At 43.6% G+C, this 24497-nt stretch overlaps 1 long non-coding RNA gene across 1 annotated transcript; it reads left to right on the top strand.

Moving 5' to 3' along the window:
* Positions 1-20092: 20092 nt before the first annotated feature.
* On the top strand, positions 20093-23513 carry LOC125755198 (uncharacterized). The gene is made up of 3 exons (XR_007411051.1): positions 20093-20351; positions 21683-21884; positions 23072-23513. It is a non-coding gene; the product is annotated as an uncharacterized LOC125755198 (long non-coding RNA).
* The last annotated feature ends 984 nt before the right edge of the window (positions 23514-24497 follow it).

Below are 24497 nucleotides of genomic sequence, written 5' to 3'. Positions count from 1 at the left end.
AAAAACAAAGTTGAACAAGGAAGCAGCCATAGTAATAGTACACTACTTGACACAGCAGTAAACAGCTTTTATATGGTTTTAATAAGGTAGATACTGAATACTGACTGAAATGAAGTTGTGATATTAACTATAGATAAGAAGATAAAAGAGGAAAAGTCACATAGAAAGGTTGGAGGAATCTGAGAGAGCTAAGTAATCATTCATTATCAGAGGACATCAATGCATAATAACTGATATTGGAGAATCAAGAAAAAACAATACAATCTTATTATTTAGAATCACAGGTTCTCACAACCCTGTACAAGAAATGGCTGAGAGAACTGACTGGTTACAACTTAACTAGGCTAGTATATATGGTCGTTGTGCATTTCACAACCCACAGAGTGTTTAAGTCGTAACCGCAAAGTTAAGTTTTGCACAACCTGCACAGCCTTATGCAGTAGTTCTGCCTCTGGGAAGCAGGACCGGCACTGGGGCAGGGGACTACTACTCTATCCAGTGACAAACATTTTAGCCCTATTTGCTTTTAAAATTCTGTGTTTAAATTTTAAAAACCTAAAATAAAAAAAAGAGGACAGTACAGATTGGAGACATACTTTTGAAAATGCTCATTGGGATTGAGCAGCTTCTGAGGGATAGGCAGATGAACAGGAGACCGTAAAAACAGTGGAGAATAATCAGTTAAACAGGAAGAAATAAAAAGAAAGTAACTTGGTATCTAGACGTCAAAGGAGCGTTACCAGTGGAAGTAGTGGCCAACAGCGCCACATGCTGGTGAGGGGGGGATTTCAAGGGCTCTGGCATCAGAAGCCCTGGCCCTGAGTCTAACCCAGCTCTGACGCTTTCCACCTGGCTATCTCCTCACCTAAAGAAAGGTGAGAACAATATAAAGCTCACAGCACTCCTCTGCTGCTGCTTTCGTGAAATACAGTGATAAGCTTGCTGGAGAAGAAATCCTTCCCAGGACCCAGTTTTACATCTTGGTGATACCCTCCTCAAACTAACCAAAGTATTCTGGGGGAAAGGGCTATGCTCTTGAAAATTAATTTTACTTTTAAAGATATATTATTTCCAAGGCCCCCAGGAATATGTTTTTCTTATAAAGTTGACAGGTCAGACTCCACTTTCTTGAAGTTGGACTTCTGAGGCTCCTGAAGAATCCCATGGAAATTTTCCAGCCCTGAGGACTAGCTATAGGGGACCAGGTAGGCAAAACAGTCTGCTTCCTGCTGCAGGACTCCAGCTACAAAATGAACTTCTGCTCCCCTGGAACTAGACACAGAACAGGGGCATGCAAGTGGTACTGTCTCAACTTGACTCAACGTGGCTTTCAGGGAAGACAGATTGAATCTTGAGCCTGGGGGCATTGAGTCGAGAGCCTGAAACCAGGAAGGAGCAAGAAATATCTGAGAGTAGGAAAAAGGTGGAGTGGCGTGCTGTTACAAAATCACCAAAATCTCTTTTTCTAGCTTCACAGAGGAGGCCCCCTCACCATGACCAGACCCTGTAAAACCACTCAGGGCTGTTGAGAAAGCCCTGATCTGACGTTCTTCTGGTATCTGTCAACCCCAAGGGCTCCTGTCTCACCTGCTGTTTGGCCTCATGGAATTCAAAAGCAGCATAAAAACAAACCAACCAGGGTTATAGAGCATACCCTATGCCAGGTACCGTTTTCAGCACTTTACTTACACTAATTTTTGTACAGATAAGAAAAATGAGGCACAATGAGGTGAAACAACTAGGCTAATACTAGGGACAGGCCAAATATCAGAGGCAGGCCCTCCTGAACACTAGACTCTCTAGCATAGCCTCACGATGCTCAGCAACCGTTGAGAAGCAGAGGTTCCTCCCTTTCTCAAAAATCTGCAATGACTCCCACTGACTTTTGGATAGAGTATCCAGGGTTCTTGGTATTCAAGGTTCTTCATAACACTTCCTTACCTTTATAATGTCATCTACACTGTATCCAGCCACAAACCAGATGTGCCTGCTACACTGAGCTTTTCAGTCTTCTGAAGTGCCCTGCATTCTCACACCTTTGGGCTTCGGCTAATGCCATTCCTTCATCCTAAAGTGAAAAGTAGTAGAGTGAGGCTAAATAGATGTGATTTGGAATTAAACTTCTCTGTATCTGTTTAGTCTCTTTCCAGTTATGGCAGAGATTGCGAGTTGTCTTCTGGATATCCACTCTCCCTGTATCCAGAAATAAAAGAACCTAATTTTGGGATGGATACATTATTATCTAAAAGACTGTTTTCTTATGTGACTAACTTTTAGCCAATGATAGCTAGGTGAAAATGTTGAGAGTTTCTGGAGGTTTCGTATATTGGAATAGTTGTCATTTCTTCCTTCTTCATCCTGCTCCTTGGAGCATAGGTGTGATATCTGGAGCTCCAGCAGCCATCTTGTACCACAAAGATGAGGGCCACATACCAGGGATGATGGAGCAAAGACCCTAAAAAATCCTGGGTCTATGGTGACCATGCAATGGTTATGTCAGCCCTGACTACCTGCCTTTGGACTTCTATCTCATTTAAGTTTCTACTTTTCAGGTATTTGTTATAGCTAGTTAATCCTACCCTTAAATGATATACCAGCTTGCAACACTTACCCTTCTGGGTCTGAACCTCAGCAGTGAAATGGAGGGAATTATACCACTTGGTAATGGTGGAAAATAAATGACATAACATGAAAAAAATCGATATCTCGATATCTGCTGGCAGGCTGGGAAGGGATATTTTTGGGAAGGGGAAGTCATACACCCACCTGTTCCTACCTACTTCCCTGAAGCCAAACCCTCTGAGTTCTACTTCACTCAGTCACTGAGTGGCTTAATGCTTGAGTAAGGAGTCAGTGGACCAGGTAACCTTTGGAGCCCATCCAAAATTTAACAGAAAGCAGGTTGCTCCTGTCCATGTCTATGGACAATCCTGGTGGAGTACAGCTCCCTTTCTTTAAATGCCACGTGAAGACTGTGACATTTCTCTCTAGGAACATTCCAGCCATCACAGATCTGTAATACATAGTCTCATTATCTGTCTCTCTTTCTTTTCCTCTGCTTCTCTCTCTCTTTATCTTCTCTTTGTCCCTATGTCTGCCCCTCCTCACTCTCTCTCTCTCTGTGAGACTAAGTGAGTGATGTAAGAGACAGACATTCCTTCATGTAAGGAATGAAGTAGAGTGAGGCTCTGAGGGATGGTGTGCTCAAGAACTTCTAAACAGGCTGAACCTGAACTGCTTAAACAGACTTCTTTTGGGGTTTAGCCACAGTAGATCACTTGGTTTTTTCTAGAGGGGGTAAGGGGTGGGGAAAGGGCAGAGAGAGAACTCCAAGCAGGCTCCCCCACCAGCACAGAGACTGATGCGGGGCTCAAATGATCTTAAGACCATGACCTGAGCTGAAATCAAGTCAGAAGCCCAACCAACTAAGCCACCCGGGTGCCCCCATCTGCTCCTTTGGAAGGTTCCAAGCACTTTCAAGAGTCAATGTCTCATGTCAATGTCTTCCTTTGACTGAAGTGCCCCCTTTTCCTGGCATGCTTGACAAACTTCTGCTCTTTTCTTTAAGATTAAATGTCACCTTCTCTGAGAAGCATTTTCTGGCCCAGTTAGACAATCAACCATATGGAGGCAAGACTGACATCTTGTCATGAGAGCGAGTAACCCTCCTAGATGTGCATCTGAAGAGAAGGTTGCTCTAAGTTAGCTAGAAGATGAGCCAAGGGAACATCTGTGGCGATGGTCACAACACCCCCTTGCTAACAAGAAACAATCTGGGGTCCGAATGAGCCGCCAACAGAATGATCAAGGACTCAGTGCCATGGAGAATAGCCAATGATAAATTTAAAAGAGCGGGGGGAAAAATTAAGCAAGTGTCACTCCAGCCCTAGCCTTAACAATTCTCAAGAGTACATTCAGAGGGCCTTTAACTGCTCAGTGAACTCTTCTTGACACATCCTTCAAGATAAACTGATTACAGAGTCCCATCTTATCTGAGAAGCATAGGTCCCCCCTAGGGTGTGCCTGAAACGGCAGGTGGTACCGAACCCAACAAATACTATGCTTTTTCTTGTACATACGTACCTACGATAAGGTTTAATTTATGAATTAGACACAGTAAGAGGTTAACAACCATAACTAATAATAAAATAGAACAATTGTAACAATATTCTGTAATAGAAGTTATGTGAATGTGGTCTCTCTCTTTCTCAAAATATCTTATTCTGTACTCATCCTTCTTTTCGTGATGATGTGAAATGATCAGATGCCTGTGTGATGAGATGAAGTGAGGGGAATGACGTAGGTGTCATGATGTAGCGTTAGGTTACTCCTGCCTTCTGACTGTACGTCAGGAGGATCATCTACTTCTTGACTACAATTGAGTACAAGTAACAGAAGCTGTAGAAGGCAAGAGCACAGATAAGAGGGGACTCCAGTAAAGCCCATGTGTCTCAGGAACTGAAGAATTAACTTGGCACATGTGGTTAAGTAGTTGCAGTTAAATGCTAGAGGATTGCTGCCAAAACCAGTGACTTTTGTTGTAGCACAGGTGACCTTCTTTTAGTCTGTAATTAGATGTTAGAGGTAATCATCTATGAAGGGTACGCCTAATTCATAATATTAATGCCATTTAAAATGTTTTAATTGCGGTAAAATCTGCATAACATAAAATGGGCCTCCTTCCCCGTTTTTAAGTGTTCATTTCAGTAGTATTAAGCACATTCATGCTGTTGTGCAAACGTCACAACTATGCATTTCCAGAACTATTTTTATCTTGTGAAACTGAAATCTGTACCCATTAAACAATAACTTCCCGTTCCCTGCTCCACCAGCCCCTGGCAACCTCCATTCTACCCATCTCTGTGGATCTGATTACCCGGTACCTCATACAGGTGGTATTGCACAGTGTTTGTCCTTTCAAGACTGGCTTATGTCACTTGGCGTGAGGGCCTCAAGATTCATCCATATTGTAGCATGTGTCAGAATTTCCTTCCTTTTTAAGACTGAATAAGATTTCCTCATCTGTACATACCGCATTTTGTTTCTCCACTCATCCTCTGATGGACACTTGGGTAGCTTCCATATTTTAGCTTATTATGAATAACGCCATTATGAACATGGTGTGCCAGTAACTCTTTGAGATCCTGCTTTCAATTTGTCTGGATATACACCCAGAAGTGGAATTTCTAGATCATATAATAATTCTAATTTTAGGTTTTTGAAGAACCATCATACTGTTTTCTATAATGTCTGCACCATTTTTATATTCCCACCAACATGGCACAAGGCTCCAGTTCCTTCAAATCATCCCAACACTGGTTATTCTCCTGCCCACCTTTCTTTCCTGCCTTCCTCTGTCCTCCCTCCCTCCCAGCCTTCCCTCCCTTCTTTCATTTTGGTAGCAGTCATCCTAATGAGTATGAGGTGATATCATTTTGATTTGAATTTCCCTAAGAACTAGTGATGTTGAATATCTTTTTCCCATTTTAACTTTACATTCTTTTTTTGTAATAGGGATGTGTGAGTAATCACACCAGTGTCATAAAATCACTGGTATGCAATTTTTTTCAAAGACCAAAACACATCCCTCTTTATCTCACTCCATTTGGATGATGCTATTAGATCTATCAAAATCACATTCCAAATCCTCCAACCCTTAGAGCAGTGAAAGGCTTGTTTTGCACAAGCATCGGTAGACAGGGGTCAATGTCAAGATCATGTAACTTTACTCATAACCAATTCCTGTTCATGGAGGATATAAGAAGCACACTTAGATGCTCTTCTGTGGCTTTGAGGTTTTTTTAGGCAATGAGAAGTCTCAGATAAATTGATTTGAAAAATTCCTGGATAGCCTTTGCTGATTTCTGCTTTACATGTTTTTTTTTTTTTTCCCTGTCAAGCAAGACACCAAGAAGGTAAGTCCTATATTTGCTAGAACAGAGTGTGAATAAAATCATTTTTAGGTAACAGCAATTCATTCAGAGCAGAGGAGAGGAGAAACCTCTCCTCTGAGACATCCAAGGTTTAAAAGATCCTTTGATAGTAATAGCTGGTACATTATTGCCAGTTCCCTGGCCTCCCCAGCATAATCATAAATACAAATGGGATCTAAGGAATCTATGGGGTATAAGTGAGGGGTAACATGTGTATTTCTTACTCAGACCACAGCAAAAAAAATGCTAATCACAACATATAAGATACACTATAGATAGAAATATAAATTCCCTAAGATTTATTCCATGAACTACCATTTAGTGCCACCATTTTTCAAGGAAAGTCAGTTTGGCAAGGATTTTTTAAAATTTAGATTAATAAACCTATCCCTGAAAGAATTGCCTGTGGGAATCTGTCTATTCTCTAAAGGGTTGAAACAAGGTCTCACCGGAATCACTGCCAATCCTGGTGTTTCCATCTCTAGAGATGCTATTTATGCCTGGAGAATAAATACATATTATCATCAAGGGAAAGCTGTTTGAAGAGACAGGGCAGTATAGACAGGAAGCCAGAGCGTCTTCATCTTCTCAGGGAAATGAATCAAGGCCAGATGAAAGGAATTCTGTTCACCACGCTGCAGAGCAAAGGTTGACTGAGATAAGGGTAGCCCATTATAACTGCTATCAACCCCCTCTCCCCCACACACTTTCTCTTGACAGTCACAAAAATAAATGGCCTACACTCAGGGAAAAAGAGTGTTCTAAAATGAAAGGTGCCTATAGGCATGTTAGTTTGTGGGACACAAAGGGTTGACCTTTTTTTTTTTTAAGATTTATTTATTTATTTGAAAGAAAGAGAGTGGGTGTGGGGCAATGTGGAGCAGAGGGAGACAGAGACAGAGAATCTGGAGCAGACTCCCAGCTGAGCACAGAGCCTGACCCAGAGTTTGATCCCACGACCCTGAGATCATGGCCCTGAGATCTACATGACCTGAGCTGAAATCAAGAGTTGGACACACGGGATCCCTGGGTGGCGCAGTGGTTTAGTGCCTGCCTTTGGCCCAGGGCGCGATCCTGGAGATCCGGAATCGAAACCCACGTCGGGCTCCCGGTGCATGGAGCCTGCTTCTCCCTCTGCCTGTGTCTCTGCCTCTCTCTCTCTCACTGTGTGCCTATCATAAAAAAAAAAAAAAAGAGTTGGACACTCAACTGACTGAGCCACCCGGGCACCCTCAAAGGGTTGGCCTTTTAAAGTATCCTTTAGACTATACTCTGGATCCATTGGGGGGTCCATATACAGCATCTTCCCTCTTAAGTATCCGTTGAGTGGTGCCGATCACTTTACTTGACTTGGGCATTCAAAAATCTCCAGCAAAGGACTTTAAACCCCTCAGAAAATCAAATACACCAGAGTCCTTCCCATAGGACCTCAAGTGGCCATGTTGCAAATAAGGACCTTTAGTTAATAAGGAGCAAGACAGACAGACAGACACACACACACACCCTATCATCACCACCATCACCATCACGATCACTACCCCTAGCTTTCTCATAGAGTAGTACAGCACAGGGAAGGGAGCGGGATCTATAGGGCAATTATTCAGGAGTCAGAGCTGGGGTTGGCTTCATGACTGCACTGCCTCTTAGCTGTGTCTCTAGCATGTTATTGAAACTCTCTAAACCTCAATTCTGTTGTCTGCAAAATGGCAATAGAAATAACATATATTGACTAGTGTACTTAGGACTATTGAATCTGATTATTTATACAAAGTGCTTAGAACCAAGGCTGGTACATGCTAAATATTTAATAATTGTTACCTGTCATTAAAATTTTATTATTATATGATTTACCTTTTCCTCCCAGTAAACAATCATGGCCCACCTCTGCCTGGCCTTTCTTTTGGTCTAAGGTAGAGTACCTCCAACCAGTGCCTGGAAATGGTAAACTCGTCAGGGTGTCCAGATGAGGTCACCCGCCCCAAGGTACTTCCTGGGGACTCAGCCAAGGAAAAATTCGTCAGGTGCTCCTAGGATGAGAAGGTAATTCCACAGCTGGGAAGTGTCTCTCTAAAATTATGAGGGTGACCCGTCAGCCAGGTTGTGTGCAGTAATGGCCTCAGTCTAGAGGAGATTTACAATGAAGCTACGAAACTTAGCTCTGGGGTGGCTCACTTACATGGGACCTTTCCAAGGCCCTGAGAAATATCTGCCAATTTTATATTAATAATTTTTTGTTATTTTTTTCAAAGATGTCCCCCAAATTATATAATCTTTAGGCCCCACCAAACCTGAATCTACTCCTACATAGGACTAGTTAAGGAAGAGAACACATTTTGGGGGGTCATATAAATGGATTCAACACAACCTTTATAAAAGCCATTTATAAGAAGTTGGGGTATTGTCTTTTTGGCCTAGGCCTGTGGTTCTCCACTTTGTAGAGGTGCTGCAAAACTGTTAGAATGACTGGATTTGCTTTCTCAAATGACACACATCTGGTGGGTAGGGCTTCTCAAATTTTCTCTCCAGATAATATATTTTTAAAAGATTTTATTTACTCATGAGAGACACACAGAGAGAGGCAGAGACACAGGCAGAGGGAGAAGCAGGCCTCTTGTGGGGACCCTGAAGTGGAACTCGATCCCAGGACTCCAGGATCACAACCTGAGCCAAAGACAGATGCTCACCTGCTAAGCCACCCACGCATCCGTCTCCAGATAATCTTAATACACTGACAAATCTCTTGATTTAGACTGGATTATGGGGCCCTTGGATGTGATCTGTTTTCTCTTAAGAACCTGAGTGGATGCTGTAGTGCACACTCAGATCCGAGCCTCAGATCAGCCCAGCATTTCCCCTGAGAGAAGGAACTCCCCACCCAATATTACCCCTCTGGGCACATGCAGGGTTCTAGTCTCCAAGATCAACTTCATCCCAGTTCAACTTCTCTCTCTCTCTTTCCCTTGTCCTGCTTCCTTCACTTCTTAACAAATACTGTTCCTGACTGCCCTCCCCCATAAACCTCCTGAATACAAATCTCTGCCTCAGAGTCTGTTTCCTGGGGAACCTGACCCATATCATATCTCAACCACACTTGCCTCCCCTGCATCCTTCCCAACACGGCTCATGCAGCATCCTAGAAAAGAAGCATGTACAGCTATCAGAAATATAATCAAGTTGTGACAATACAGCATAGACATATGAAGTTAGCCATATGAACCCCTAGGCAAAACAGATTAAATTAGAGAAATAAAAAGGATTATACAGAGATAGTTTTAAACTAAACTAAAGCAAAAATCATACAAATTAGAGAAACACATGTAAACTGGATGAAATATACAAGGTTCAAAATAAAAGATAAAAGACTAGAAACTGAGATTCTTAAAAAGTAAAAAGAAATAAGAGTTTAAGATTTCAAATGAGAAGCTAAAATCTCAGGTGTGAGAAGCTCAAAACACAAGCAGAGGAGACCTGACGTTTAGGAATAAAATTCAAGAGCTAAAGGGTAAAAAGAAAGAGAATTTAGGATGGTTTAAAAATAAAAGCAGCTCCTCAAAAGGTTAAACATAGAAGTACCATATGATCCAGCAATTCCACTTCCAGGCATAGACTCAAAATAACTGAAGACAGGGTCGCAAACAGATACTGGTACACCTATGTTCACAACAGCAGTATTCACAAGAGTCCCCAAATGGAAACAACACAACTGTGGATAAACAAAATATGGTATGTGCGTACAATGGAATACTATTCAGTCTTAAACAGAAAGGAAATTCTGACATGTGCTACAACATAGACAAGCCTTTAAGACACTAGACTGAGTGAAATAAGTCAATCACAAAATGACATACTATATGACTCCAGTTATATGAGGCACCGAGGGTAGTCTTTTCTATTTTTTATTTGAGAGAAAGAGAGACAGACAGAGAGAGCATGAGCTGGGCAGAGGAGCAGAGGGAGAGGGAGAAGCAGGCTGCTGATCAGAAAGCCTGATGCAATGCGGGGCTCCATCCCAGGATCCTGGGATCACACCTTAGCCGAAGGCAGATGCTTAACCAGCTAAGCTACCCAGGCGTCCCATGGTAAGTCGTATATATTTTGCCACAACAAAAAAATTTCTAACTCTCTGAAGAAAGTCCATGGTATTTTGATAGGGATTGCATTAAACGTGTATATTGCCCTGGGTAACATTGACATTTTCACAATATTAATTCTGCCAATCCATGAGCATGGAATATTTTTTCCATCTCTTTGTGTCTTCCTCAATTTCTTTCAGAAGTGTTCTATAGTTTTGAGGTTATAGATCCTTTACATCTTTGGTTAGGTTTATTCCTAGGTATCTTATGCTTTTGGGTGCAATTGTAAATGGGATTGACTCCTTAATTTCTCTTTCTTCAGTCTCATTGTTAGTGTATAGAAATGCCACTGATTTCTGGGCATTGATTTTGTATCCTGCCACGCTACCGAATTGCTGTATGAGTTCTAGCAATCTTGGGGTGGAGGCTTTTGGGTTTTCTATGTAGAGTATCATGTCATCGGCGAAGAGGGAGAGTTTGACTTCTTCTTTGCCAATTTGAATGCCTTTAATGTCTTTTTGTTGTCTGATTGCTGAGGCTAGGACTTCCAGTACTATGTTGAACAGCAGTGGTGAGAGTGGACATCCCTGTCTTGTTCCTGATCTTAGGGGAAAGGCTCCCAGTGCTTCCCCATTGAGAATGATATTTGCTGTGAGAGTTAGAACAAATTATTTTAAGATTTGTGTGGAATCAGAAAAGACCCCGAATAGCCAGGGGAATTTTAAAAAAAGAAAACCATATCTGGGGACATCACAATGCCAGATTTCAGGTTGTACTACAAAGCTGTGGTCATCAAGACAGTGTGGTACTGGCACAAAAACAGACACATAGATCAGTGGAACAGAATAGAGAATCCAGAAGTGGACCCTGAACTTTATGGGCAACTAATATTCGATAAAGGAGGAAATACTATCCATTGGAAAAATGACAGTCTCGTCAATAAATGGTGCTGGGAAAATTGGACATCCACATGCAGAAGAATGAAACTAGACCACTCTCTTTCACCATACACAAAGATAAACTCAAAATGGATGAAAGATCTAAATGTGAGACAAGATTCCATCAAAATCCTAGAGAAGAACACAGGCAACACCCTTTTTGAACTCGGCCATAGTAACTTCTTGCAAGATACATCCACGAAGGCAAAAGAAACAAAAGCAAAAATGAACTATTGGGACTTCATCAAGATAAGAAGCTTTTGCACAGCAAAGGATACAGTCAACAAAACTAAAAGACAACCTACAGAATGGGAGAAGATATTTGCAAATGACATATCAGATAAAGGGCTAGTTTCCAAGATCTATAAAGAACTTATTAAACTCAACACCAAAGAAACAAACAATCCAATCATGAAATGGGCAAAAGACATGAAGAGAAATCTCACAGAGAAAGACATAGACATGGCCAACATGCATATGAGAAAATGCTCTGCATCACTTGCCATCAGGGAAATACAAATCAAAACCACAATGAGATACCACCTCACACCAGTGAGAATGGGGCAAATTAACAAGGCAGGAAACAACAAATGTTGGAGAGGATGCGGAGAAAAGGGAACCCTCTTACACTGTTGGTGGGAATGTGAACTGGTGCAGCCACTCTGGAAAACTGTGTGGAGGTTCCTCAAACAGTTAAAAATATACCTGCCCTACGACCCAGCAATTGCACTGTTGGGGATTTACCCCAAAGATACAAATGCAATGAAACGCCGGGACACCTGCACCCCGATGTTTATAGCAGCAATGGCCACGATAGCCAAACTGTGGAAGGAGCCTCGGTGTCCAATGAAAGATGAATGGATAAAGAAGATGTGGTTTATGTATACAATGGAATATTACTCAGCTATTAGAAATGACAAATACCCACCATTTGCTTCAACGTGGATGGAACTAGAGGGTATTATGCTGAGTGAAGTAAGTCAGTCGGAGAAGGACAAACATTATATGTTCTCATTCATATGGGGAATATAAATAATAGTGAAAGGGAATATAAGGGAAGGGAGAAGAAATGTGTGGGAAATATCAGAAAGGGAGACAGAACGTAAAGACTGCTAACTCTGGGAAATGAACTAGGGGTGGTAGGAGGGGAGGAGGGCGGGGGGTGGGAGTGAATGGGTGACGGGTACTGGGGGTTATTCTGTATGTTAGTAAATTGAACACCAATAAAAAATAAATTAAAAAAAATAAAAGTCAGGCTCAAACATCAAAAAAAAAATTTCTACCCCCAAAATAAAAACAAGAAGTTTATAAATCAGAGAAACATGTAGTTAGCTAAAAGGAAGGGAGAGAGAGAGAGAGAGAGAGAGAGAGAGAGAGAATGAAGAGAATGAAGAGAATGATCCCCGCCAATGGGGCAAGTGCTGGCTCAGAGCAGAGCTCTGTGAGAGCAGTGCCCCTTCGTGGAGGAGTGCCCTTGCTCTCACCCCACATCACACTCATGACAGGAGTCTGGGTCTTCCGGCAACAAAGAACATGCAACCCCCTAGAAACTGTGTGAACACTCTCCATAATCCACATTCAGAAGAGGAAGTGTGCCTGAGAACAGGGAGAAACATTTCAGAACAGAAATAGGGAGAGGAGAGTCAAAGCCAAGATGAATACTTGGGACTCACCCACTTATTTTGACCAGCACTTTTGGGGGCAGTGGCTATTTTAGACTGTGTCTGAAGGAAGTCTTTCCCATGGGTTGGAAGGGAAGTCTTGGCAGCTATCCCTGGGGTTTCCCGACAATTGTCCCCTCTTTCCTGACATTCTTCTAAGCCCATAGTTCCAACACAGAGACTGCATCTCACCAGGAGACTTAGGCTATGAAAATACTTCCAAGGAGGAAGCTGCATTTCCAGGTATGGAGGAAATGGAAAAGCAAATGTGACCTGGATTGTAACTGGTTCTGCTCCCATGTGAACAGCTGCCAAGACTTGCCACCCAGCTGCAGCCAGTGTCAGTGTTTCTCTTCATCCCTTAAAACTCCAGATTTTCCAGGAAATGTATTCTAAAGTAGTTCCATTTATGATGTTCCCTTAAGATTTAGTAATTTATTTGTTCACTTAGCTATTCTTTCATTCTACAAATATCTATTCCAGAAATATTTATTAAGTGCCTAATATGTGACACTATGCTAGGGTTATGGTAGGAATCTTTGCAGGATTGATTCTAGCACAAATACTACCATTTTAAGGTGAGGATATAAGCCTAGATTTGTGTTATCTGATATGATAGCCACTAGCTACATGTGGCTATTTTAATTTAAATTAATTAAGACAAAAAAGTCAGTTTCTGAGTTGTATGAGTTATATTTCAATTTATCAACAGACTCATGACTATTGACTACCATATTGGACAGTGCAGAAATAGAACATTTTCAAAGATTCTGTTGGACCACCACAGTCAAGAGAGGGTTGGGTCAATTGCCACAGCTCACACAGTCATTCGATAGTTCAAATCAAACTCTGTGAACAGACATAATTTTCCACTTACATTTTTGCCAAAATAAAAACGAGACAGAATTATTCTAGTTCTAAACAACAAAATATTTGGAAGAAAACAGAACAAAAACAGAGATGGCCATATAAACCTATTTTTTAAAGGTATCCAGGTAGTTGACTTCAGTCAGAGTAACATAACCAGCTGTCTGACTAAATGTTTTTATTCAGACATCAAGTCCTTAAAAACATTGAAAGCATGGTTTCAGTGATTACTGGGGCCTACTGAAGGCTTTGCCCCTGTTTTGATTATAGAAGCACTGCTCTGACCAGGATAGAAGCAGACCATGCAGACCCATTCTGGATGGAGCCAGGCAGATCCATAGGCTGCTAGGTCACTGAGGAGAACTTCTGTGGAGGGCAGTGGTTCGGAACAGAGGTTTGAATCTTGCCTCCAGCAGTTGGACAAGTTTCTTAATTTCTCTGAGAATCAGAATTCTTATCTCTGAAATGAGTGTAATACTATTAACCTGGCAAGGCCATTTTGAAGATCGAATGGGATGATTTATGTGAAAGTGCCTCGAACACTTTAAAGCATTAATCAGATATTCTTGTTAAAAGCCATTACTGTCATCTTGGGGTTGGACACACCCGCCTCCCTTCTTCTGCTGCATAATTAAACCCTACCATACCATTTCTCAGACTTTATGGGTGATGTTTCCAGCTGTGTAGAGAGTTTGATGCATGGCCCTGACAACAGAAATAGAAACACCTGATTTTTTATTATTATTGGTGTTGTTATTTTTGAGTATTGAAAGCAATGGTATTGGCAAACAAAATAGCCAGTCAGCTGAAATTACTTCAAAAGGCCAGAAGACTTTAGCTTATCACTGTCTCTGATAAACCATCTGAGCCAGTTGGGGAAAGATTGAATTGTTTTTTTTCTTATATGGCCACTGATTTGTTCCTCTGGTTGGGAGCCAAGTGAGAGGTGGTCATGCTAATTGGCCAGTTTTCCTGAAGGAAGATTCCTTGAGTAGAGATGGGGCCATCCATCAGACATAAACAGAAATATATAAAATAGTGACAAGTGTCCCTAACTCCATGCAATGGATTATTATGGTTGGCATGAAAGGATGTGTCAGAGAACAGAATGGTAGTGTGACCCCCACACTTTTCACGCAGAGGACAGCTTTTGTCATTTGTCCCCTTTGGAGTCTGTGTTGTATCAAGAATATTCACAATAATAACAGTCACCGCTGCTATGTACTGAGCACTTACAATGTGTTCTTCAAGTACATTATCTTATTTAATTTTATAGAATAATCCAAAGAGATAGGAATCATCATCATTCTTATTTTTACTGATTAATAAACTGAATCTTTGAAATCTTTTTCTTCCTTCAAAAGTGCATTGATTAGGCACCTGTACATTTGCTCAGTTAAAAAAGAAGGCAAAACTGAAGATGTGTTACTGTCTAACAAAACTTGTGATCATCTCAAAATATTCAGTGTTGCCAGTCGATACAGTTCTAGTCAGAGCAGAAACATCTGAAGCTGCAGTTAGCTTATATATCTTTATGGTAGGCAAATATACAGTTTCAATCGAGCTTTTTGAAATAATGAAAAGCCCTTGTGATATCATCTAGGGGTCTGTGTTCACTGGACCAGGGACCACTGAGACCCTAAAAGGATGACTGATCGATCAGGATTCAATATCAGAATCCCCTTGTGTCATCATGAACAGAACACTTAAAAATGTAAAAACTGTTAAAACACTTTTTCCAGGTTGGAAGTAAATCTGTTAAACCTTCAGACTGAATTGTATATTAGACAACACTTATTTTTCCCTCTTGAATGTTAGCTAGAGCTTCTTGAAGGCAAGTATTGGCATCAACAAGAACAGGGCTCTGTCTTGGGTTCTGTCCTCTGCTCTGTTTACCCTGAGTAATTCCAGGACATCTCAGGTTTTGAAATCCATCTATTGGCTGATGACTTCCAAATACACCTCACTCTCCAGGCCTGACATTTTCCCCAAGCTCTAGGTGGCTTGGATTCTACCTAGCAGGTATCTCAATGAGTCCAAACAGAGCCCTTGATCTTGCCCTAGCCCCACATCTGCTCCTCTGTCATCTTCCCTACTTCCAGCCAATGACTTCAAAAGATGGTGGCACCCTCGAACAAGAAACTCAGGTCAACCACCTCATCATGCCTGAGTCTACTCTTTCTCTGTCACCTCCAATCCTGTCACCTCTTCTTCCAAAATACTTCCCACAAATCTGTCCCCTCATCCAGCTACCTTCCTCCTGCTCCAAACTGGGCCAGTGTCATCTCCCTGGACTGCCCCAAGAGCTTCCTATTGTCTATACTTTCACTCCAGGGCACTTCAAATCAATGGACAACAGCTACTTGGTCTTTGCCTTCAAATTAAAAATGAGAGGAAGCAAACAGAAATCAGAAGGAAGGGTCTAAAGTAGACTTAAATATAAAAATAATTTCTTGTCAAAATAGTGAATTCTTGTGTGTGTTGGAGGGGTGGTATTGACTGGGAAGAAGCATGAGGGAAACTTCTGGACTGCTAGAAATGTTCTATATCTTGATCTGGATGATGGTTATGTGGGTGCACACATACATACATATGTTATACCTCAGTTTTTAAAAGTTAGAAAAAAAAAAAGAAAGAAAGAAAAAAGAAAGAACTTCTTGCCAAGATTCTAAAGACAGTTTGGCAGCATATAAAGGGATGTTGTGGAATCTACTTTCCTGGCTCTCTTTCAGAATGGGATGGAGTCCTAGCTGCCTGGGGGTGTTCAGTGTCTAGAATTAAAGAGATGTAATCAGAAATCACATTTGTTCTGCTTAATTCTACCCTTGGCCCTGTGCTAGGTGCATCATGATGAATATTTAATGTGTCACTAAGCATTTTGTCACAGAAGAGTATTTAAGGACATGATGAATAATTAACATGCTGAGTGAAGAGTTGAGAATATCGAGCCTGGGCCATCCTCACTGTGGAACCAAGTTACCACGGGGTCAAAAGCCATCTGCTTCTCAGGCCCTTCCTGGGTATGCCCAAACACTACCAATCTCTCAGCCTCAGAAATGAGCCAGCCCAAAGCAAACCAGGCTCTGGTGATAAAAGAATGTCTCAGAAATGTGCATTTATAGAAGAACCTAGAAACATGGTCTGTGCCACCCCCAAAGAAGCCAAATTGACTGATGGTTTTCCCTCTCTGTACCTATTGACCAACAATGGGACAAACTGACCAACCATCTGGCATGCAGCTGAGTAGACATGATCGTGATTGAGGTATGTTGCCATTCCCAGGCGGGTCCTGTGCTTGCCAGATTGGATGGGGCAGGTGTGCAGGAGATGGGAGTTCTCATGGCATGCGGCATGAGTATGCTAGTAACAGTGGGGACTCCCCATCTCAAGGCCCTTGCTGAAGCCCCTGGCTTCCCAGGCGTGTGACTTTGGACAAATTTCTGAATATCTCTGTGTCTAAAATACCATAGGCAACAGAATCAATCTCATGGGACTATTCTAATGATTAGGTAGTTAAAACACTCCTGGCACATGACATGATTTTTATAGATATGGAAGCTATGAGACAGGTAAAATTAAATAATCTTCTTATAGGAATGGGTCACAATCGCAAGTCTACCTGACCCCAAACCTGTGTTCTTAACCATTACTCAATGCTCTCTCCATGAAGGCACTGAGTCCGATAGAGGCATGATGGGCAGCAGGAGGCAGGACAGGCTGATGCTTTGTCTGTAGGGAAGGGAGGGAGGCCTCCTGGCACTCATCTCGCACATAATGCGATTAAGGTTTGAGGGCATATGAATGCCATCTGGAGACCTGAATTCTTATCCTGGCCCCGTTACCTCCCAGTGTATAACCTTGAGCAGATCACTCACTTCCTGGCCTCAGACTCCTCACCTGGGCAGTGGAAAGCTGCCCCCACTTGACAATCCCTTGACCTTGACATTCTAGGATCCAGACTCCCTACAACCAGCCCTGCCCATAGCAGGTACGCTGGTCCAGGAGGTGGCTCTGCTGGGGGTGCAAGAGGCTGAGGGCTATTACTGCTGTGTGGGTATGTTTGAAGGCACCTCAAATGACGAATGTGTCTAAGCAAGTTTCTCCTATCCTTGCCAACATTGATTTTTCCAGTGTGGGATCGATGTGTTGCTGAGATGGTGGGGAAGAGTACACAGTGTTCTTCCCTGAGACCGCAGAGGGCAGGCCCTTTCAGAGATGTCTGCTTTAGTATCCTGCCTTTGTGACTCTCCCTGGGGCATCTACAGGCATGGTGCTGATACAGTTATCTAACAGACCGGTGAGGGGATGGGGTGGGGGTGTTGGCAATATGGAGGGAAGAATGAGAAAGCACTGTTTTCTCTGGCTTGAAGTCCACAGATCTTTGCCACCTGACTTCTAGTCACAGCTTCACTACTTCCTGCCTCTGGAACCCTGAGTCAGTCCCTCTCGGGGCCTCGGCTTCCTAATCTATCAAAGAAGACAATGGTATCTGAGGCTAGCTTGGAGTAGTAGAGGGTACCTGGAAGCTCTTTGCACACAGTCAACTTCAGGAGGTGGGTGCGGGCTTCCTTTCTGTGGGAAGGTCTCAGTGCTCAACAGAAACCATTTATAAATACCTCCAGCCTTTGGGATGGAGACCAAAAGCACTGGTTTCTCAGGAATATAGTTCTGCTATGGTGGCAGGAATACCTAAGAGCATAGCCATGACTTCATATTTAACATCCAAAGCAGGGCCTGGGTGAGAAGCATGGAAATCTATATTAAAGACTGAACCCGGCAGGAGAGATGGTATGATGAAGACCAGAGCATGTGCTTGATATTGGCTGGGCAAAAATAAGCTGATGGTTCAGATGGAAGGTTAGAGAAGGTCAGTGTCTGATGGAGGGCATGTAGGTGCTATGGGCGCATGGAACAGGGACATCTGATCCAGGTGAGGGGGTGGTGTGGAGACAGCTGAGGGTTCTTCCTGGAGAAGGTGATGTCAAAGCTGAGACCTGAAGAGTCAGTAGGGATTAGAGGGAAAATAGATGTTTTAAGAAATGGAATTTGAAACAGAGAGCACTGCATATATCTAGGACACAAAAGAATGGCCGCATCAGGGGCACCTGGGTGGCTCAGTTGGTTAAGCACGTGACTCTTGATTTCATCTCAGGTCATGATCACAGGGTTGTAAGACTGAACAATGGGCTAGCCATGGAGCCTGCTTAAGATTCTTTCTCTCTCTTCTTCCCTCTGCGCCTTCCCATCCCCTCTATCTCTCTCTGAAAAAAAAAAGAAAAAAAAAGGCTGCATCAGGGAAGACAAGTAGTTGGGAACAGCTGGAGCATAGAATCATGCAGAGAAGCAAAGGAGCAGAAAAGAACTTTCTTCTGACTTCCAGTATAAAAATACTATAACCACCATGGCAATCAGAGAGGGTAAGTGACTTGCCCAGGATCATATTGGGGGAAAAAATGACCCAGAACCATGTCATGGGTGAAGTGGGCGTGAATATGGCTAAAACACTGCTCTCTGCAGACTATCTGCCAGACGTTCTGCCATGAGACATCGCGAAGGTGATTATCACAAGAGGAGCCCCACAGCAGGTGAATAATATGTTGAACATGAGGTATTCGCATAGCAGCCAACAATATTCCAGATGTGCCACGTTTCCTGTGTCAGAAGAAACTACAGTCCCGAGATGGGAAGTGTGAGGGTGTGTGTGAGTGCGCGCGCGCGCGCGTGTGAGTGTGTGCGTCCGTGCGCCTGTGCGGCCAGAGAGCAAAATCAACCTGATATGACAGTTCACCCTCTTGCGTGACCTTGCCAATCGAGATTCTTCATCCTTCACTCACGCGGTCCTTAGGCTTGAGCAGGAATCATTTAGAAGTGGTATAGACCAATGCCAGATTTAAAAAATGAGACAAAACCAAACACTGCCCATCAGTACTGCCCTTCAAGAGGAACTGTCATTTTCAGATGTGTGAAAGGAAAACTTAGTAAAAGGAAGCTAAGTAATTCCCCCCAAGAAAGCAGCGAGGCAAGAGGACGCTGGGGCCCGACCGGCTCCCTGCTCCCTGTGCCTTCCTGCGGGGCCGCGGGGCCAGCGGGGACGGGAAACGGGCGCGGCGCCTGGGGGACCACCCAGGCCTTTAGTCCTAGAGAGAGCTCCAAGACCCTGGGCTACACCACAGGGAAACCGCGGGGGAGAGGGGCGGGGATAGTGGGGGGGCGGGGATGGAGGGACGGTGGGGGCGGGGAGGGGCAGGGATGGAGGGACGGTGGAGGCGGGGATGGGGCGGGGCATGGGGATGGGGCGGGGATGGGGGCGGGGCGCGGGGCGGGGATGGAGGGACGGTGGGGGCGGGGAGGGGGCGGGGCGCGGGGCGGGGCGCGGGGAGGGGCGGGGATGGAGGGACGGTGGGGGCGGGGAGGGGACGGGGTGCGGGGAGGGGGTGGGGATGGAGGGACAGTGGGAGGCGGGGAAGGGCGGGGATGGGGGCGGGGCGCGGGGCGGGGGCGGGGATGGAGGGACGGTGGGAGGCGGGGAGGGGCGGGGATGGGGGCGGGGCGCGGGGCGCGGGGCGCGGGGCGCGGGGCGCGGGGCGGGGGCGGGGCGGGGCCGTTGCGGACCGCAGACTTCCTGCGGTGGAGCTCTGCCCTCCAGTGCTAGATCTGTGGAAGGGACCGTGTCTCGGCAGCCTCACCCCCAGAGCGTCTGACTCGAGTCCCAGACCTGAGCTGAGTTCTCTCAGCCTCCAGAACAGGGCCCTCTTCCCACTGGCTTCCTGCAGACAGGCCAAGACAGGAGACGCATGCGGGCGACAGTGGGGAAAGCTGCAGTGGGCGCCTGGTCGTACAGCGCTGATCCTGTAGAAACAGCGGCAGGCTTTCTGTAAAGTAGGCCCCCTAAGTCCTGTGGTGCCACAGAGGCACAGTGAATGTTCCTAGCTCACGGTGTTAATATGGCTTTTTTCTACCTCCCCCTCATCTGCTTGGTCCTCTAGGTTTCTCCTGTCTCTTAGGACCAGGACTTGCCAAGACAGTCAGTGTCAGAGAAAACTATTCGTAGTTTGGAAGGACATGGTCATCAGCCACACTTTGGGGAAGAATGCTCCAGGTTGCTCAGGGAGATTCCATGCTATGTTGACCCTCTTTATAGTGAATACAAACCATAACAGCAAATTCTTCCACAGTGCCTACTTACTCTGTGCCAGGCAGTTTTTTTTGTTTTTTTTTAAGGCTATTGTCCTATGTTTACACGTTTAGTACTCACAACACCTTATGAAGTAGGTGAGGCTCTACTCCCAAGTTACAGAAGAGGTCATAGTCTCCGGGAAGTTAAATAAATTGTCAGGTTGAAGCAGAAGTTTGATCTGGGGTTCAAACTTAGATCATCTCTTAATTCCCCTGCTATCCTATTTCCATTACTTATCATGACTCAAAGAGGGAGGTCAGCAGAGGCTGAGAGCCTGGATGCACACAAGTAATTAGAGCTAGAGACTAGGAACAGCCTGACCAAACAGGAGGATTCCTGGATCCCACCAAGGGTAAAAGTCAAGGCTGGGTGGTCTCTCTGAAGCAGAAGCTGCAGTGAAGTGTCATCCGAGCTGGACCTCCCTGAGGGCCTGTCTCCAAATGAGACCAGCTTCCACAAGAAGAAGGAAGGGTTGACAAATTTTAACTTAGAAGCTATTAAGTTCCTTGGGGATAGGAATTGTTTTAATAGTGAACAGTGTCTAGCAGTGCTTTGCACTTGGCAGGTGCATCATAAATATTCGTGGGACTAACATTTAATAAACACAATAGGAGCACTGGGTGGCTCAGTTGACTGAGAGTCCAACTCTTGAATTTGGCTCAGGTCATGATCTTAGGGTCATGGGATGGGGCCCTGCTCAGCAGGGAGTCTGCTTGAGATTCTCTCCCCCTCCCTCTGCTCCTCCTCCCACACACTCTCTCTAATAAATAAATAAAATCTTAAGAAAAACCCACAATATGCCTAGTAGTCTTCTAGGGGCTTTACACGGATGATCTCATGTAACGTTCACTACATTCTTGTGCAGTACCATCATTATTATTACATTCTCATTTCACAGATAAGGAAACTGAGGCATTGAAGGTTACATAACTTTCTTGTGGTTGGTCACTCAGAGGATGAAGTAAGGCTTTTAACCCAGGCAATAGGTCTCCAGGGTCTAGTCTCCTAACCACCATGCTTGCTGTCCTTCTAGGTCAGAAGGATGAGAAGGATTAAGATAATAGGAATAAAATCCTCAGACTGTTCACTCTGGACGAGTTCTTCCCTAGAGAAATGGTGATGGGACTGAGGGATTCAAGGTATATCTTCTGGGGAGAAAGACAACAACAGCAGATAGCCTTTATATGGCCAACTGTTGACCTGAGTGCTTTTAAACCTCAGAGCTCCCTAATGAGGTAAGTACTACTATCATTGCCATTTTGCAGAGGAAATTGAGGCATAGAGAGGTTAAGTATCTTGCCTAAGGTCACCCAGCCAGTAGGTGGTAGACCTGGAATTTGAATCCAGGTGGTCTGGCTCTCAGCTCTGGACTCCTAACCACTGTGATGTACTGCTTAGAGCCTTGTTAGAGTCAAGGCGGGGGGCAGGGCTGAATATCCTGCAAATGTGTAGACTTGCAAGAGAAATTAAGTCATTTCCACTTTTCTTGCCATATAAAAACTTAGATTTTGGGACACCTGGGTTCAGTGGTTGAGTGTCTGCCTTTGGCTCAGGTTGTGACCTTGAGTCCTGGAATTGAGTCCTGCATCAGGATCCCTGCAGGGACCCTGCCTCTCCCTCTGTCTATGTCTCTGCCTCTCTCTCTCTCTGTTTCTCATGAATAAATAAATAAAATCTTAAAAAAAAAAAACCTTAGGTTTTTCCTAAGTATACATAGAAGATGAGAAGAAGAAAACCCAAGGATACAGATTAAGGAGTTTGATCTAATAGCTAATTATTCCATTCTACAAAAAGTCCACCCATAGGAGGGAAAGGACAGGTTATTATTGCCTGGGAGGCCTCCTGACCATTCTGTCCCTTTTTGTCTTAACATGACCCATGACTCCTAATACCCAAGGGATCTCACAATGCACAATGTCTCATAGAATCAGATTCTCAAGAGCAAAACTAAATGTGAAGGTCAACTATTTCTATGTGTTCTTACTCTCCAAATAATTTAGGGTGGCTTAGCTATCATTCTAGATCCATCTGGTAAAGTGTTGCCTGTCTTCTCTTTCTCCAAACTTGTCCCTTCCTCCACCCTCTCCCAGGAGCCTCTTCACTCATTGCTTCCAGACCTGACCCAACTGGTGAAGACAGAATATTATTTGCCACCCCCATCCCATCTCTTAAAAATCTCATTTTCTTCCTTTTATTTATTTTATTTTATTTATTTATTCATGAGAGACACCAAGGAGGGGAGGCAGAGACACAGGCAGAGGGAGAAGCAGGCTCCATGCAGGGAGCCCGCTATGGGACTGGATCCCAGGTCTCCAGGATCACACTCCGACTGAAGGCAGCGCTAAACCGCTGAGTCACCAGGGCTGCCCTCTTCCATTTATTTGTCAGTTAGTTTTCCTTAAACTTGATCTCTTTCATCCAGGGCTAACAAACTTCATTCCTGGGCATAACTTTGAGAATACAGCCTATCTAATTAGCAGCTCCATGTGAAGGAAATTCTGAAACAACAGGAGGAAGGGAAGAGCTATTGATGCAGATGTAAAATCAAGTGGAATTCCAAACAGTAAAGCCATTTAAGAAAACATTGTTCTCTTTTCTTTCTTTCTTCTTTTTCTTTCTCCTTCCTTCCTTCCTTCCTTCCTTCCTTCCTTCCTTCCTTCCTTCCTTCCTTCCTTCCTTCCTTCCTTCTTTCCTTCCTCCCTTCCTTTCTATTTTATGGAGAGAGAGAGATCATGACCTGAGCCAAAATCAAGAGTTGGATGCTCAACTAACTGAGCCATCCAGGCACCCTAAGAAAAAAATCTTTAAATAAAAGTTGGGGACCAAAGACCTTAAAATAATATTGAACCCACCATTTTGTCCAATATGGGGACTTGTGTTAACATTTAAATTTGCAATCATTCTGTTACCTTTCCTGTTAGAAAACTAACTAGTGGACACCTGGGTGGCTCGCGGTTGCGCTCTGCTTTCCGCTCAGGATGTGATCCTGGGATCTGGGATTAAGTTCCACATTGGGCTCCCTGCATGGAGCCCACTTCTCCCTCTGCCTGTGTCTCTGCCCCTTTCTGTGTCTCTCATGAATAAATAAATAAAATCCTAAAAAAAAAAACAAAACTAGTAACTAACTTACAAATGAAAGGTGATCTTCCATTGTTCATAAACTAAAGGAGATATTTTTGTGATAGCCTATTTCAGAAATTAGTGCTATATGTCCTATAAAATATAACCTAAAATCTGCTTTTACATGCTGTTCAATAATCAGTAACCCTTGGATAATATTCAAATGGGTATCTCTGATTTCTGAAAATACAAATTGTTTCCAATATTTTACAAGGAAAATTGTCAAACATACAGAAAAGTTGAAATAACTTTTACAGTGAACATCTGGATATCTACCACCTAGTTTCTATCTATCAATAACAATATTTGTTTTATCTTGTGTCTATTCATCTATTTATTTAGCAACTTTCTTATTCTTTATGCATTTCATGGTAAATTGCAGACAACTATAGATAGATATACAGAGAGAGAGAGAGAGAGATCTGATAGAGATATAATGTATATTACCTTCTTTCAGAAAAGTGTCAAAAATTTCCCTATAACCAAGTGAAGACTCTTGTGGATACATTATCTTATTAATTATGTGTATGGGGATCCCTGGGTGGCGCAGCGGTTTGGCGCCTGCCTTTGGCCCAGGGCGCGGTCCTGGATATCCGGGATCGAATCCCACGTCAGGCTCCCGGTGCATGGAGCCTGCTTCTCCCTCTGCCTGTGTCTCTGCCTCTCTCTCTCTCTCACTGTGTGCCTATCATAAATAAATAAAAGTTAAAAAAATTAAAAAAAATAAT

The sequence above is a fragment of the Canis lupus genome, chromosome 6, assembly GCF_003254725.2.
Source record: "Canis lupus dingo isolate Sandy chromosome 6, ASM325472v2, whole genome shotgun sequence".
In the NCBI taxonomy this organism is placed as follows: Eukaryota; Metazoa; Chordata; class Mammalia; order Carnivora; family Canidae; genus Canis; species Canis lupus.
The sequence above is the reverse complement of the archived record's forward strand: the minus strand, read 5'-3'. Positions and strand labels throughout refer to the sequence as shown.